This window comes from Staurois parvus, unplaced genomic scaffold (genome assembly GCF_062004578.1).
Source record: "Staurois parvus isolate SC_StPar_1 unplaced genomic scaffold, SC_StPar_1.0 ptg000218l, whole genome shotgun sequence".
NCBI classification, from domain to species: Eukaryota; Metazoa; Chordata; class Amphibia; order Anura; family Ranidae; genus Staurois; species Staurois parvus.
Genome location: NW_028318014.1, coordinates 7,292,682 through 7,309,151, shown reverse-complemented (window position 1 = coordinate 7,309,151; position 16,470 = coordinate 7,292,682). Strand labels below are relative to the sequence as shown.

The 16,470-nt window shown below is 37.6% G+C and overlaps 1 protein-coding gene and 1 long non-coding RNA gene across 2 annotated transcripts in view; one reads left to right on the top strand and one right to left on the bottom strand.

Annotated features, from left to right (window-relative positions):
• Positions 1–16,470, bottom strand: part of KIAA0825 (KIAA0825 ortholog) — a 515,459-nt gene that overhangs the window by 114,682 nt on the left and 384,307 nt on the right. The window lies entirely within an intron of this gene.
• On the top strand, positions 10,525–13,977 carry LOC149460893 (uncharacterized). Its single transcript, XR_016313019.1, has 3 exons — positions 10,525–10,642; positions 11,057–11,260; positions 13,660–13,977. It is a non-coding gene; the product is annotated as an uncharacterized LOC149460893 (long non-coding RNA).

Below are 16,470 nucleotides of genomic sequence, written 5' to 3'. Positions count from 1 at the left end.
TCATTACAAATTACTATATTGGATAGAAATAAGTGAGCGATAAAGATGAAAAAGCTGCTGAACACAAAAGGTACCAAAAAACAACCTCCAGGATTTATACATAAACAAGAGTGCAGCGCTATGAGAAAAACCAATAAAACATTTAAAATCTATAGCACATAAGATGAAAAATCAAGGTGCACACATACAGTCAGGTCCATAAATATTGGGACATCGACACAATTCTAACATTTTTGGCTCTATACACCACCACAATGGATTTGAAATGAAACGAACAAGATGTGCTTTAACTGCAGACTGCCAGCTTTAATTTGAGGGTATTTACATCCAAATCAGGTGAACGGTGTAGGAATTACAACAGTATGCATATGTGCCTCCCACTTGTTAAGGAACCAAAGTAATGGGACAGAATAATAATCATAAATCAAACTTTCACTTTTTAATACTTGGTTGCAAATCCTTTGCAGTCAATTACAGCCCGAAGTCTGGAACATATACTCATCACCAGACACTGGGTTTCATCCCTGGTGATGCTCTGCCAGGCCTCCACTGCCACTGTCTTCAGTTCCTGCTTGTTCTTGGGGCATTTTCCCTTCAGTTTTGTCTTCAGCAAGTCCATTGTGGTGGTGTATAGAGCCAAAAATGTTAGAATTGTGTCAATGTCCCAATATTTATGGACCTGACTGTATAGGGCTAAATGCAAGCAAGATATAGTTCTTATGATGTCACTACTGGCGTGACTTGATATGGTGTAAGTGCTCAGTTCACAATCTCCCAGTAGGTGGAGTGAAGTGGAGGATCAGTCAGATCCCTGTTGAAACATAGTGATAACCAAAAACGATATGTGGCAATATCCAAAAACGATATAAGATTGTGCACTCACCAGATGCACAATCAATATGCGCATGTAAGAGATAACCCCTCTTAAGGTATGACTCCAGGACTCATCTGAAGCAAGGTCTGGTCTGGTCTGTTCCTGTATTGTGGACCCTCAGCTGTCAAGCATGGCTCTGTTCCCCTTTTTTGGACTTGGCTCTGTGGGTGGTTGGAAGCTCACCGAAGAGCATTACAAATTACTGTTCAAGGTCATTTTTTAATCATCTTTTTCTTGCACAGCACTCTCTGTATGGCCAAGGAGAGAGGGGGTATATAAATGACACTAGTTCTTCCCTGCATGAGAGTCACAGCTCTCTAATCCGCAGTGGCTGGAAGTACAGCAATACCTAGGGTTGGGATACACCTCAAGACAATTACCTATTGTTTACACTCCTTAAAGCGGACTTTTAGTCAAACGTTAAAAAAAAGTCATCAGCTATAAAAACTGTAGCTGTTGATTTTTAAAAAACAGCCACTCACCTGTCTCTTGATCCCGCAGTGTCCTGCCCGCAGCCCATTTCACTGGTTGTCCTGTGTTCCCGGTACCATCATCTTCAGTGTGGGCACCCAGCTCTGACAGCTTGCGGCTTCACAGTCGGGTTTCCACTGTGCATGACCGAGTAGCCATGCGCTTTCTGAATGGTCCTGTAGTCTTCTGGGACCTGTCACATGTCCCAGAAGACTACAGGGAGGGAAGGGTGGAGGACAACTTCCGCTTCCAATCATCTAGGCGATAGCAGCGGAAGTGAGAGCAGGTACCTGTCAATATCGGGTACCCGCTCCCCCCATTCAATCCTTAACGGGGAGCAGGGGACCAGTCCTTAATGTGAAACTTTCCCTTTTGGGTGCAGCTCTGCTTTATAGTGGAGCTCAACTGTATCTAAGCACCAAAAACAGTATTTAATTCATTTTTAATATTCAAAGCAAACTCAGCCATCTATCCATGTCTCCGTGTTTTATTTTGCTGAGAAATCACTTTTAACCTCCTTGGCGGTATTCCCGAGTGTAGCTCGGGGTAACATTTCAGTACCACAACGGTAACCCCGAGCTACACTCGGGAATACCATGCGGCACTGCTCCGGCATTTGTTCTTCACCTACCTTACCCTGCGCTCCCGCGATGTGTCCCCTGCAGCGTCCCCGGCCATCTCCCCCGGCCGATGCCGGAATCCGGCTTCTGTGTCCTGTCCCTGTGACATTTAAAAATTTAAAAAAAAAGTATTTTTTTTTTTTACATTTTACATAGTAAAACATTGCTGTCTCAACCGATTTCACATACATCTTGTCCCTAATGCTTTGTCCTGCGCCCTGCCTGCATTTTGTCTGTTCTTTCTGCCTTGAAACTGAGAAACGTCAATGCCATCCAAAAAGTGTCCCTTTAGGTCAAAAGCGGGTTTAGACCAGCTAGAGAACAGCGATAGTAAATCAGAACCACTTGCAGAATTGAGTGATAATGATTTGTGGGGAAATTCGTCATCAGACACTGAAAACGATTTTGCGACTTTGCTCAGCAATGTGCTAACTTGGCGCTATATTTCACATTTCAGTGTTTTTGGTTTGATTATATTATTGAATTAAATGTATTATTATTATATTATTATTTTTTATGATTATTTATTAAATTATAATTTATGATTACGTGTTTCAAATTTTATCATACCCGGGATGTTTACTAGACTCTTGTTTGGACAGATTTCAGTGAGTTATTCCTAAGAATTACAGGCCTACAATAAAAAACTACAGATTTCCATGCAAACAAATGGTACCGCTTTCAGCACCAAAAATCGGAAAGAATCATACCGCCAAGGAGGTTAAAAACAACCCCAGCGTATATGGCTGTGGCCATCTTGAGTAAGGGCAGATGATTCATGTAGGATTACTTCCTGGAATCCATCCGCCCTTAGCTCAGGCACGTAGGTAGGAACGTGCGCTTAGCTGAGAAAGCCCCTCCTCCTTTCCTGAAGTCTCTTGGGATGTATGACATTATTTGCCTAGGCCTGGAAAACAGGAAGTAACAGAATAAAAGTAAAATAAACTTTTAAAAGAAGTAAACATGATATTTACTAATGCTACCAAAATTCCCTGTACTAGTTGTCACTTTTTAAAAACAGTGCAGCTGTGCAGGGCTCTTCCCACATGGTCGCGTCATTCATTCACAGTGTTCTGTGGAGCACTGTGGTAGTTTGTTGATCCTGTATGGGCAAGAAGATATACTGACAGGTCTGCAGGAGACCTCATGGCACCAGCGATCTGCTGATCACTGGTGCAAAGGTTTATAGGCTCCTGCAACCAAAAATAATACATTTTATTTCACCTGCATAAAATGTGCATTTATTATTTTTGGTCAAAATGTGAACTTATCCTTTAAAAATGATGTTGATAGAGTAAAGTTCCGCTTCCAATTAAAAAAAAAAGTTCTGTTATAAATAGTTAATACCACCGACACCAATGCTGGCGTTTTAAATTGCAGCCACTGACACCAATTCTGGAAGTTCTGTTAGAAATAGTTAATACCACCGACACCAATGCTGGCGTTTTAAATTGCAGCCACTGACACCAATTCTGGAAGTTCTATTAATCCCACTGACACCAATACTGGAGGTACCTATTGCTGCCACTGAAATAAACAATGTGGCTTATGTATTCCCCACTCAATCCTCAGTGTATTCCCAGGACCTATTTTATCAAAAATACTATATATAGCAAAGCAAATGGGAGCCATACGCTGTGAAGCACCACCCACTTGATTGATTAAGTCCACTTTTAGCCATGCCCACAAGCATTCAAGGAGGCCAGTGAGTACCTGCACTTATTCTCTGATAAAAAATAGCCATGAAACATTTGATGGAAAAAATCCTGTCAGGTCAATCTTTTTTTTTCCTCAAGAACTGTACAGAAGATGTTCACAGTGAGTGCCAATGATTTCAGATATATTTACACTATTACAGTGGAAATCCAAGACAAGGGAATACAGAAGGTGCAGTACTGATACTAACTTTCAAAGTTCATAATAATGGAATATTTACATTATCAGTCAACAAAAGGTGATACAAGTCTGTATAATAAAGATACAATATACAAAATTCTACTCCTACCATAGTTGGTATTTTACCCATTGTGGTCCACAATAGAACAATAGTAAATGTAATATTCCTCTTTTTATATACAGGGCAAATATTTTGGTAAACACCTTTTACCATTAAGCAACATTTTGATGAATTATATTTGACCTGTGAATATGCGGGCATAATTGGGGCAATTGTCCTGTGAATGTCCATCATAATTCTTTATAATCATGCCCCATAGCAACAAAATGCCAATGAAAATGATGTTACTGGTGAACACTACCTGATTAAAAGTATGAATCTGAACGACACATTTTAACATTTATACATTTAAATTCTTTCACCAAGGGGAACAGGTTAACATTTTCCTTGAAGTTCAAAGAACGCAGTATAAGTTTATTGCAAGCTAGAAAAGATCCAACTTCATTTTAATTCCTAATTAAAGCTCACTTTGTTTTTAAGCCAAAGGATGCACTCATCCCATGGGACTTATGAGCTCACTCTTAAGGCATTACTTTATTTCACTCTTATGAGTTTTCAGTTTTAACTGCATTTCACATTTCCATCCTCTCAGATTAACCCTGAGAGGTCCATGGGTAAGCATCCTTGTTATCTCCCCAGCGCAGGCACCAGCAATGTAGTATGAATAGACTGCTGCAGGATAGTGTCTTCTCCCTGTGTCCTCTGATTTCTCAGCTAGTATGGGTGTAAATTGTCTGCAATAATCTAGACAGTTGGCTCAAAGTACTTGGAAATTGTTCAACACTTCCAAATTAATCCAAAATACATTTTATGCATATTAACTTTAGATATTAACTTTTCATTAACTCATTTTATTCAAAGGAGATTATGTATAAAGCATAGACTGTAGATCTTTCTACAAAGGCTCATATCAGAGAATACACTTATTTTACATCCTGAATTTGCTAACTATAGGGCAGAGGTGGCTCTGTGAGGGTCACAATTCAATGACAAAACCTTTCTACTTCCTGCCATTTTGATTATTTTAGAATGCTCGTCAAACATTCAAAATGATATATTCTTTTTAACTATGAGCTGAAACAAAAAAAAGCATAGCTAAAATTTAGAAGAAAGCTATATTATTATTATTATTATACAGTATTTATATAGCGCTGGAAGGTTTGCTCAGCGCTGTACCTTATAGTGGGGGACAGAACATGAGACAATACAGTAACAAAACAATACACAAGGGGTTCGAGGGCCCTGCTCATATTTACTGTAAGGTATTTGTGAGCCATTGCCTTTGTTTGCCGTGTAACAAAACCAAACCAGGTTACACATTGCCACCTAAGACAACTTGTGGGTAAATGTACCTTTAGAGCTGTAGGGGACAAGACATGCATAAACTACAAAAATGAATCACAAGACTCCCTGCAGCTTTTTTAACAAAAAAAAACATGTCTTCTTCCCAGTTGGCTCTTTTTGGCCCATATAGGTGAGTGAGAGCTCCCCCTGTGAAGGCATGTGCCAACCAATAGTACATTCTGGCTTTCAGTTTCATGATAATACTCTAAAATAGGTAATGTAATACAGTACATCATGTAAATAGGAACATTTGGAGTTATTCTTGCAATTGTAAGAATAATTCCTACCACATGCATTTTCACAGAACAGAAAGGAAAGTTTAACGATTTGACAGTAAGATTTGTGGATTCATTAAGATAAGTCATGAATGGGCACTTAGAACATGGGAGAGTTTTCTAACTTTCCATCATACTCAATTTATACATCAAAAAATGATTTTTTTTGGTATTCCCAGTTTTATATGTTGGAGTTGTGTGATCTAACTGATGAGTCCAAAGTTTACACATTCTGCATACATACTTCAACCTTGTCACTAATAAACCCTAGAAAAGTTCAAGCAGAAGTAAACTACCCTCCCCTCCGCTTTATGCCGATGCTGACAACTTCACCTGTTTTTTTTCCCAGCTAAGGATCCTCAGCCGTGTTAACTGGTCAGGTTGGAATAAGATAACTCCCATATATCTGTACAGGAGTACATTCATTCTGGCATCGAGGTGTGCCAAGAATGTACACTGAGCTGCCTGCTTGCAGTTATTTAATAGTTCTATTTAGTTGTACTTTACAAATCTGAAGTACACATAAAGGATGTCTTTATAGAGGAAGTGATTATAACAGTCAAGAGGATCTCTTCTTGCTACTTCTGTGAAGATGAATACAATAGCTGCAAATTTTGTCCTCTGCCTTATGGCAAGAACGCTGTTGCATTCACCTGAATTAAAAACCTTTGCAATATCCAGTATACTGGTGAGAGGTTTTCAAGTGAGGGGTCTTTGTGCAGCCTGGAGCACCATTTAAAAAACACGCATCGTTATTAAAAAAAAAAAAAACTTGCAATCCGCTCCTAAACAAACTCTGCTGGCACCAATTATAACAGTGACCGTAGGAGGAAACATTGCACAACTAAAGCAATATTAAAATAAAAAATGTTTAAATCCAGAATGCACGGAAAAGAAAGGTAGTATCTACAAAGTCTATAATTTTATATTGAATTTAACTGATTTGCTCTTTTTTGGCATTTTGGCAGATATAGATGTGTCTGTGTATGTCACCAACTGTGCCTGCCGCTGCATTACAGTGAGCTCATTTGAGCATCTGTGTTCATTTGTGCCAGCTTTAAAAACCTTATTATATTATTAGGGATAACAAGCTTTTTTCAGCATAAACAAAGATATTTCTGGAGATATTTGCATCTCCAAATAAAACCTATTTAATTTTTTATCTGATGTTTCTGAAGACAGGAGAGTTACTTAAACAGAAATTAGCAAACTTCCAGAGTCATGCTGTGTGTCTGTTTGTCCTCAGCTGTCATGCAAAGGAGGAAGAGTGTCTTTTGTTTTGTATTCTGACACATGTGCAAGACTGTTAAATGACCGCTTTAATGGAGTGTATTTTTCACACAAAATATTTAAAGGTACAGTACATCCATGCAGCATAAGCAAATTAGGAAACTGAGTAAAAGTATACAGTATTTCTAGCTGTAGTACACCAGACCGCCTGGTAAACTGGTGATTTGAGAACACCTGCTTATGTTGCAGTAGAACTACAGTGCTGTGAAAAAGTATTTGCCCTTTTCATGGTTTGTTTTGCATATTTGTCACACTTAAATGATTAATCAAACACATTTTAATATTACACAAAAGCTCACTAGAATAAATACAAAATGCACTTTTAAACCACTTCCAGTCCGGACACTTTTACCCCCTTCCTGCCCAGGGCAATTTTCAGCTTTCAGCGCTATCACACTTTGAATGACAATTGCGTGGTCATGCAACACTGTACCCATATGAATTTTTTACCATTTTTTTGAGACAGATAAAACTTTATTTTGGTTGTATTTATTCACCGCTTGGATTTTTATTTTTTTTGCTATGTAAATGAAAATATCCAAAAATTTTGAAAAAAGTGTTTTTCTTATAAAATTTTGCAAATAAATAATATTTCATCATAAATGTTGGCCAAAATTTATTCCGTTATCTTTTTAGTAAAAAAAAAAAGCCAGTTTAGTTTATAACCAAACATAATAATTTACATTTTTTTTTTTTTTTATATACTGTCACCCTAGCAGTACAGTGTCACCATGGTGACACTGTACTACTTTTGGGGTGTGATGAAGATTTTTTTTTTTACACTGATTGCTTTTACACCCATATAGGATGTAAAAGCAACCATTTCTCTTTCTCACTGTCTGCATTCTTGCAGCCATTGAGAACTACTGAGTGAGCTGTGATTGGTCACAGCTTGTCACATGGTACAAGGCTGTTGTGAATAGCCTTGTACCATGTGACCTCTGTGATCATTCACAGATTTCACACGTAGTAAGCAATGATGTCAGAAGTGCCGTTCATGCAAGAAAACCCGCCAATGTGACTGATTTAAAACAATTCTACAAAAAAGAGTGGGACAAAATTCAACATGTTGGTTTTCTTAGACTCTGGTGACATAGCCAGTGACTTACAGCTGTCCCCTTGGAAGGCTACATTACCAATGCTTTCCAGGGAGACCTTGAGAGAAAACTGGTAGATCTTGCAAGAGTTTGGAAAATCTCAGGGGATGGATTTGGAGAAATGGGGATCTCAGGAGAGAAGGGAAATCTGATGTAGACATCATCAATGGACTGGCACAGAAAACAATGAAAAGTCAGTCAGCAATGAGAGTTTTTTCCTTTAATTATCAGTATTAGAATCAGAAGTCTATCCAGCTGCCTTTTTCTGTACACCCCTGCATGTACCCTGTTCACACCATATATGTGTAATGGTGAGCAGAAAAACCCAACTCAATGACCATAGAATTGAGAAACCCTGAATAAGCATTAGCTGTTGCAGGAAGTCAAACGATAACAGGCAGAGGAATGATTGCTGGCCTTTGACTGATCAGCTAGACAAGTTGTCATTAGCCATGGTAAGGAAGGAGTATCCTGCATTACCCACCAAAATAAAGAACAATAATAGAAAACAGGATAAATTATGGAAGTTTGCAATTAAAAATGTTTTTAATAAAGTGGTTGTAAACCTTTAAAATGAAAACATGAACAAAGCATATCCCTATGTAGTGTGTACATGCCTGTAGCATTTAGAGTGGTTCCTACACTCTTAGTGAATCAGATTAATTTAGAAAAAAGTTTTGCATGAGAAAATAAGTTAAAATATGACAAGCAAGCTAATTTCACTCTTTAGTAAATCTGGCCTAATGCACTCGGACAAAAAAAAAAAAAAGAAATCAGTAGGCCCTTTACATACATTTACTTTTTATACAAATTCCACATAGTGATTAGTAGGTAGTTGTTTTGGCAGGTAAAACTTTTGGAAAGCCACTGAAATATTTATCTGATTTATCAGCTTGTGGCCAGTTAGAAAACAGCTCAATAACCACCGCTTGTGGCCAAGTGAATCCAAGGCAGACCCCTTGAGATTGCATCCCATGACATCCCAAGACATTTACACCACTGAAGGTCATCTAGCTTTTGAAACAGGGAAAAAGAAAAAATGAAAAACAAAAGCGGCAAAGCTTTTTTGGCCATACTTCCCTTGTAGGTAGCAGGAGTACACTTACTTTTGCTATCCTGTGACCCAAAGGCAGCTTACAGCAGGCAGAGTTGCTCCTGGCTCTTGAAGGATCCTGACAATATTGCCAGGATCCACCCAGCTGCCTGACTGATAGCTGCCTCCAGCTATCAGTGTGCAGCTGAGAGCTGAAGCCAGCTAAGTCGTCCCCCCTCCAGCCCAGCATTCCAGTAAGCGCTGGAGGAGCAGAGCAGAGCAGAGCAGAGAACAGTGGTTGACAGTCACTACAATCTCAGCAAACAGAGAACTGAAAAATCAGTGGTCAAGTGGTCACTCCATTCTTGGGTTTAGAGCCAATGTGGGACAGTTGCAATATCATGAGGTTGCAGCATAGAGGTGAGTATGGATGTGTATTTTTTTTTTTCTATTCTGTAAACCCCATGCCTCTCCCTTAACTACCTCTGCAATAAGCCAGATACATAATTGTCATATCATTGTGACATTTCAAAGGAATTAAAGTAAAAGTTTTCTTGTTTATTAAGTTTCTCTAAAGCTAAAATTTTGGGAAAGAACTTTCTGAATTTGGTGTGTAGCAAAGGGTCTCTCTGGACCCTTGAGGGTATATGAGAATTGTATCTGTGATTCTTTGATTAGCTTAAGATGCTTACAGCTGGTTACAAAGAATGAGAATGAGAGAAACTATGAAAATGAATACAGCTAAGTAATAATAGAGAGAAATCAGGTGCTGAGGAAGCTGCCTCTCCATATGTCATCCTGACAGCCCACTCATAACAATGAGAGCTCCTCTAGTTATGCCAGAGGGTATATTTAACACTCACGGGGTTAAGGCAACTAGAAGCAGAGCTGGCTCCTGAAGGATGCTGAACACATCATCTAAAACTGGGAACCATATGAATAAAATATGACATTAAAACTAACTTCTCTCGCTATCATTTCTAAACTAACCCCAGCATTTTTTTCCATCTAACCCCTTGCTTTATTTTAATGGCCTAAATTGTATGATGAAGGCTGCAGTTCAGAGCAGAATAATATTTGAAGGTTACATGTATGCTTGAATGCCAAAAACTCAAAGATGTTCTTTCTTTCATAATCCACTATAATATGGTTACAAGTGCATTGAAATTCATCTTGTTAGAATGGTAGTAATATATCCCACCAGGACTTCTGTTCCTAGTAGCAATTTAAAATAATTATTGTGAGACTTGATGCTAGACATCAGGTTTGTAACAGAATTACAATGAGGGAAGTGTATTAGAGACAAAACATTGCTGGAAGAAAACTTCATAATGGTGCAATTTGAAACCAAGCCTCAATTTTACAGTAATAGATTCTCTTTATGGCGGCACAAAGGAGTAAATGCACTTAGCAAATTTAAATCTATTACTTGCCACACTTTGCGGATTGTGGTTCCAAAAAAAAAAGGAGATAGAAAGGGAAGAATGAAGAGGCATTACCTCTAAGCATGTTCCTTATATAAGCAGGTCCTTCTGTAAAGAGCAGCTCATTATAGTCAAGGAATACAGTGGCCATTACTGCAGGAAATGCTACAGGTGAAACAAGGACGTATGCAAAGATTACATACGATAATCAGAAGCTTGTGAAGCCAAGGCACAGCCACACATTCTATGCCGACAAGGTAAAATGCCAATAGCAACATTTTTTTTTTCATTTTTACCAACTTTATCTAAATATAAAGTTGATTTCTTAATTCCAAAATATCTAGAAATCATAATGTATCATTATATTATTATGATTGTTTATGAATTGTCAGGTGCTTATCAGAATTAAAAGAACTAGCTAGTAATAAAGCACCACCACCCAAACAATTATATTTTATTGTTTGGTAGATACTAGTGGGATATTTTCAGCAAATTCCTATGTACTCCAATGGAAAAAAATATCCTGCAGTAGTTTTGCATCTTTGCCTCTCACACAAGGCCAAGATGAATGTGTCTCCTATAGTTCAGCTACCTAATTATTTGTTTATTCTATACTATGGAGAATCCATTAGAGAAGAATAAAGCCATCATTTGGTTTATTGTATTTGCAGCCGCAGATCAATGGAACTGGGATTTTATTGGAGATATCACACCACTGAAGTGCTCAAGAGATAAAAAAAAAAGACTGCATAGGATTTAAATTTCCAGAAATGATTCAAAATGAAAATAAAGGAATTTTGACAAAATATATTTTACTATATACAACTGAATTTCTGGCCAGAAACCCCATAGAAGAACACCCTCAATTGGCAGTGGTAAGTCACTTTTGGCAAAATATGTCAGAGGGCAAAAGACCACACATCAAATATTACATTTCTGTAAACGTTTACTTGCAGCCATATGGATTACTGCTGTTTAATTATGTGTTTTACCAAGAACATGTAACTTATAAAGTTGCCATTAAGTGTAAATACATAGAGAGAGAGAGTGAGATCCCTCACCTGCAGGAACAGATGCAAATGACTGATCTCCTAGAAAAAGTTACAATATGAGTGTGGAAGACTACTACTTTACTGCTCTAAGTGCTCAAAGTGCAATTTCTGTTTTTTAAAAACTGTAGGCAAAATGCAACTTGCTTTCTGCATCTACATCTCAGGCTTAGACCTGTTTTTACTAGACCCCACATGAAAATTTCTAAGTTGAAGAGGACTGTATTTTATATTTTTGGTAACAAAAGTCACATATTTTTATTTTAAGAAAACACAATACCAGTGAATGTATTCTTACGTTTTTTTCTTTAGTTCTATTGGTGTGCTCAAATCTCCATTTTTTATATCATAGATGTGACAGGGAATTCTATTCCAGAAAGGCTTTTTGGTCTTTCTGACGTAGAACTCACCAACACATCAAATATATAGTAAATTACTCCTATGTTTTGCAATGCACATAATGCCTGGGGTGGTGCCCAGATCCATCAGGTAGTCTGTTCTATCCTTTTATCAGAATATATTTTCAGTAGGCAAAACCTTCACAGTTAAACATACCTAGGTTTTAAATTGGGTCACTTCTCTGATTTCCTTGATAGTGAATTTGTATTACTTGGTCTTTTAAGGATGTGTCTCTTTTAAATACTATTTCTGAAATGTCTTCTAAGAAGCTGTGATCTTGTCTTATGTATCTTCCTATGAATTTTACCATCCTAGATTCCTACGTTTGATTGCACCTGACTAATATACGATATGTTTTTTGACTAGTCTACTCTATTGTAATGCACTATGCACAACTTTTCATAATATGTCAATTATTTGTAATTTTTTAGAGGACCTCACTCTATACCTTTGCATATCGTTGATATAGATGGTAATATGATATTCGGTGATATTAATATTTGTAAATATTTGTAATAATTATAGACATGCACCTTGTGTAACACCTGAAGAAGTGGACACAAGCCTACAAAATGCATACAGAATTCCAACTTCCATCGGCAACCATGTATCTGCAATAATGAGGACATATGAGTATCTGAAATATGTCATATTCATTAGTAATACAGTAGTACAAACCCCATCATTTTGACTCCTCCCCCCAAACCTCACATATATTGGAAAGAGGGGGTAGTTACTGGAGCAATTTATGATCTTTTAAGGATTTTGCCATTTTAGGTATAAAAAATATGATTGTTAACAATAAAAATATTTGGTGGTTTCATTACAAATATGAAAGGTTGATAGCAGTAAAGTTCCAAGGTGTTTCATGGAACGTATTCCAGTGTCTAGGTTTTTATCAAAGTTTGGGATGTAGGTTCCTATGAATAATGATGATAGATGGTCCACACACTATCGGTGTAATAAAATACAAAATGCAATAGAAAAAATGCCATTGGAGTGTTCTTCAAATTTTCAGCGACACTCAGATGTGACAAACCGAAGCCTTAGGTATTAGATGGACTGGATAGTGATGGCTGTATTTGATTGCATCATGGTCTTTGAAAAAAATGGCCATTATCTCTATGGACTACTGAACCTATGGATTGAATCAGCTCCCAGAACTTGTCAAGATTGGTACACATTCCAAGAATGTTACGGGCAGCTGGTGGCATCATTGCCTTAAAACAGAACAGTCTGTTACTCACAGGCATTAGGAGGTTTATTTTATTTAAAATGAACAAACACTAGAAAAGTTTAAACTTTATGCTATCCATCTCATGGTCATATGCCAATCACTGAAACCACCAATAGCTGGGGAAAAAGAAACTGACTCTATAATCCACAGCAGCCACTGCCACCAGCACCAACTGTACCACTTGAAGCTGCTGTGTTACCTAGTCTTTGCCTGTGCTATCCTATAATGAGTCCACTGTATTAAAAAAAAACAAAAAAACCCACCTTATTATATAAATAAATCTATTAATCACTATACACAAAATATTTTCAGAGGGTCCATCAACCATCCACGTTGCTGATATGGTCACTAGCTGCTATTTGTGATACTGACTTCTCCTACCATAAATAAACATTATGTTAATTTGAATGTTCCCCTAATGCCAGTGCCTCAGGACAATTTTCTTTTCACCTAAATGATGGCTGGCTACAGCTACAAAACAGAAAAACAGTTGGGGACTCTCTATTAGGAAATAAACCTTTGCATCTGATATATATATATCTCCTCTTTTACATATGTTCAAGCATAAAACTTGTTTTTTCACCCGCAGCAATCAAATGTGGCCAATCTATCTGTGCATAACCCCTAATCCCCGCCACCACCCCCCCATGGCAGAAGAAACACAAGAACAAAATCAAATCTCAACCATGGCACTACCTGCATGGAAGTTGCATGTTCTCCCTGTGGCTGCATGGGTTTCCTCCGGGTACTCAGGCCTACTACCACACTCCAAAGACATGCTCTTAGGTTAATTGGCTGCTGTCTAAAATGGCCATAATATGTGTATGTATGAATGTAAGTTAGGAACCTTAGATTGTAAGTTCCTTGAGGGTTAGGGACTGATATGAATGTACAATATATATGTAAAGCGCTGCATAAATTGACAGTACTATATAAGTACCTGTGATAAATAAAATAAACAATAAAAAAATCTGAAAATATTTTTTCTGTTATATTCTTATAATCTTCATTCTTTGCCCGTTTTTGATTTTCTTTACCCCATTACCAAGTACCACCACACACATGCACGCAAAACCCTTAAAGTGTGAATAAACCTTACTTTGCGGATTTCCTGATTTACAGAGTGAACGTTTGATATTGGTGTGAGTTTGGGGCCCAATTCACACAAATTAGTGGTACAGCAAATTTTTTAATGGTAAGCATCTCTAAATGAGAAGGTCTGGGTATGACATCTGCTTTTATTGTTACCTTTTTGCCTAAAACAAAGTATAGACTCCAATTTCCTCACATACTCTCCTAATCAAACATATTAACTGCGATGTTCACTTCAAATACACACATCAGAGTGTGCAAAATGAACAGATACAATGGCCAAGCTTCTATTTAATTTTAATTAAATTTCATTCTGCAGCTCAATTAATCCACATCTCCAAATGTCAGTAGGACTTAAGCAAATGGAGTGACATCTGCTGTACTGTACACCAACTTTGGAAACTGACTGTATGCCGAAAGTTTACAAGTGCCTCTGTAAATATTAGCTGTCCTAACAGAGTAAAAAAATCTACAGAAATTCAAATATAGGAATGTGTTTATTATAGTGAACAAACACACATATTTCATGTCATTTAATTTCCAGTGTATGTTTAAATTTGGAAAGCATTGATATCTTCCAGCATAAGGTGCACAAAAGAAGAAGAAGAAGAGAAGAGAAGAAAAAAAAAGAGATTGTGAAAAATATATGGTGTGTGACAATGACTAGAGATACATTAGTTATTGGTCCCCAAAATCTGATACAGTACACATTTGGGTTTGGGATAGACGGTGCCAAAAACAAAACCTACATTTCACACTTTCAACAATAAATTCTGGTCTTTCAAGATAACCCTTTATATTTAAAATAGCAATAACACATAGCCCTATCACACCTCATAACCGTAGGCCTTAACCTAACCTTTCAACATACTGTATTTCTAAAATGCCATACTCTAAGCCCAATTCTAACTTAACCCTTACCACCCATTAGGCAAGTTAACTTGAAAAACTTAATTAACCACCTGACATTTTAGCCCACTACTTACCCTATCAGGACAATATTGTTGTACTGATTCATGCAACTCCTGTAACTGTTTGTACAAGCACGAACAATGAATACATTAGATGCCAAATTACAAATATGACTATTGAATTCTCACAATGTCCAGGTTTGTGAAAGTCTTAACGTCTTACACTGATCTTAAAGTGGAAGCAAACGCTATTTTGCATCTTTATAAGGGCTTACCAGTAGGTACTGTAAATATCTCCTAAACGTACACAATTTAGGAGATATTTACTGTAGAAGTTTTGGTGCTGTCATTGGCGCACACTGCGCTCTCACTGGACAGTGTGCCGTCCATTGAGAGAGCTGTGCTGCGTTTGAAACTTCCTTCGTGCATGCGCGGGAGTGACAACATCACAGCTCAGCCAATCAGATGGCCACAGCTCACAAACCCAGAATGAAGACCGGGTGAAGATGGAAGCCTTGGGGAGCTGTGACAGTGCTATGCTGGAAGGCATTGTTTACAGGTAAGTCTTACATAATGTGCTAGTATGCAATGCATACTAGCACATTATGCTCTTAACTTGCAGGGAGAAGACCTTTTAGAATTTCTTTTTTGCTGTTTGCTACCGCTTTAAGTCTATCTATCTTATCTTAAGTGTATTTGTGTGGCCTGGTTTTACCTCATTTTTAGAAGAGCTGATTTTCAACTACAGAAGATACAGATGGATCAATGGATGTATAGTGCATGGATGGATAGATGGATGTACGATTGTATGCTTTTTGTATATCTAAAGCCCAAACTTTTTTTCCATTTTTGCTAGGGTAGGAAATAATTACAACCCATCAATTTTTTTGGCAATCTGTATCCTGTTCAAGAAATTTCCCTTCGCTTTCTGTTCTTTACACACAACAGGATATAAGGTAAATTTTGTTGACGACAGCTGTGACTAGAATGTCTCCATTGCAAGATTTCATGACGAATCCAATTCTGGTGGCAATTCAAAATGTTATATTTTTCCTCACATTTAGTCCCAGTGACATTGGTCTAGTGAGGATATAGAGAGCAATAAAAACCTAAAAAACAAAAACAGCAGTCCTAATACTTCCACATGCTATTTAACTCAATGTTTATTATGGTTATGGGGGGTAACTTCACAAATTAGAGTAATCAGAGTTGAGTAATGGATAAGCTTGTGAATTCTGTCCTGCCATTGTCAAAGGCATAGCCGCTGTCCATGTTGTGAACTTTGCACTGTCAATGCTCGTTTCCCTGACTTTCATATGATTGACACTTGCTATATTGCTGCTCTCAGTTTATTGCTTTATTGCCTGGTCACGCCTGCCAGATAGCTGGCACACTGC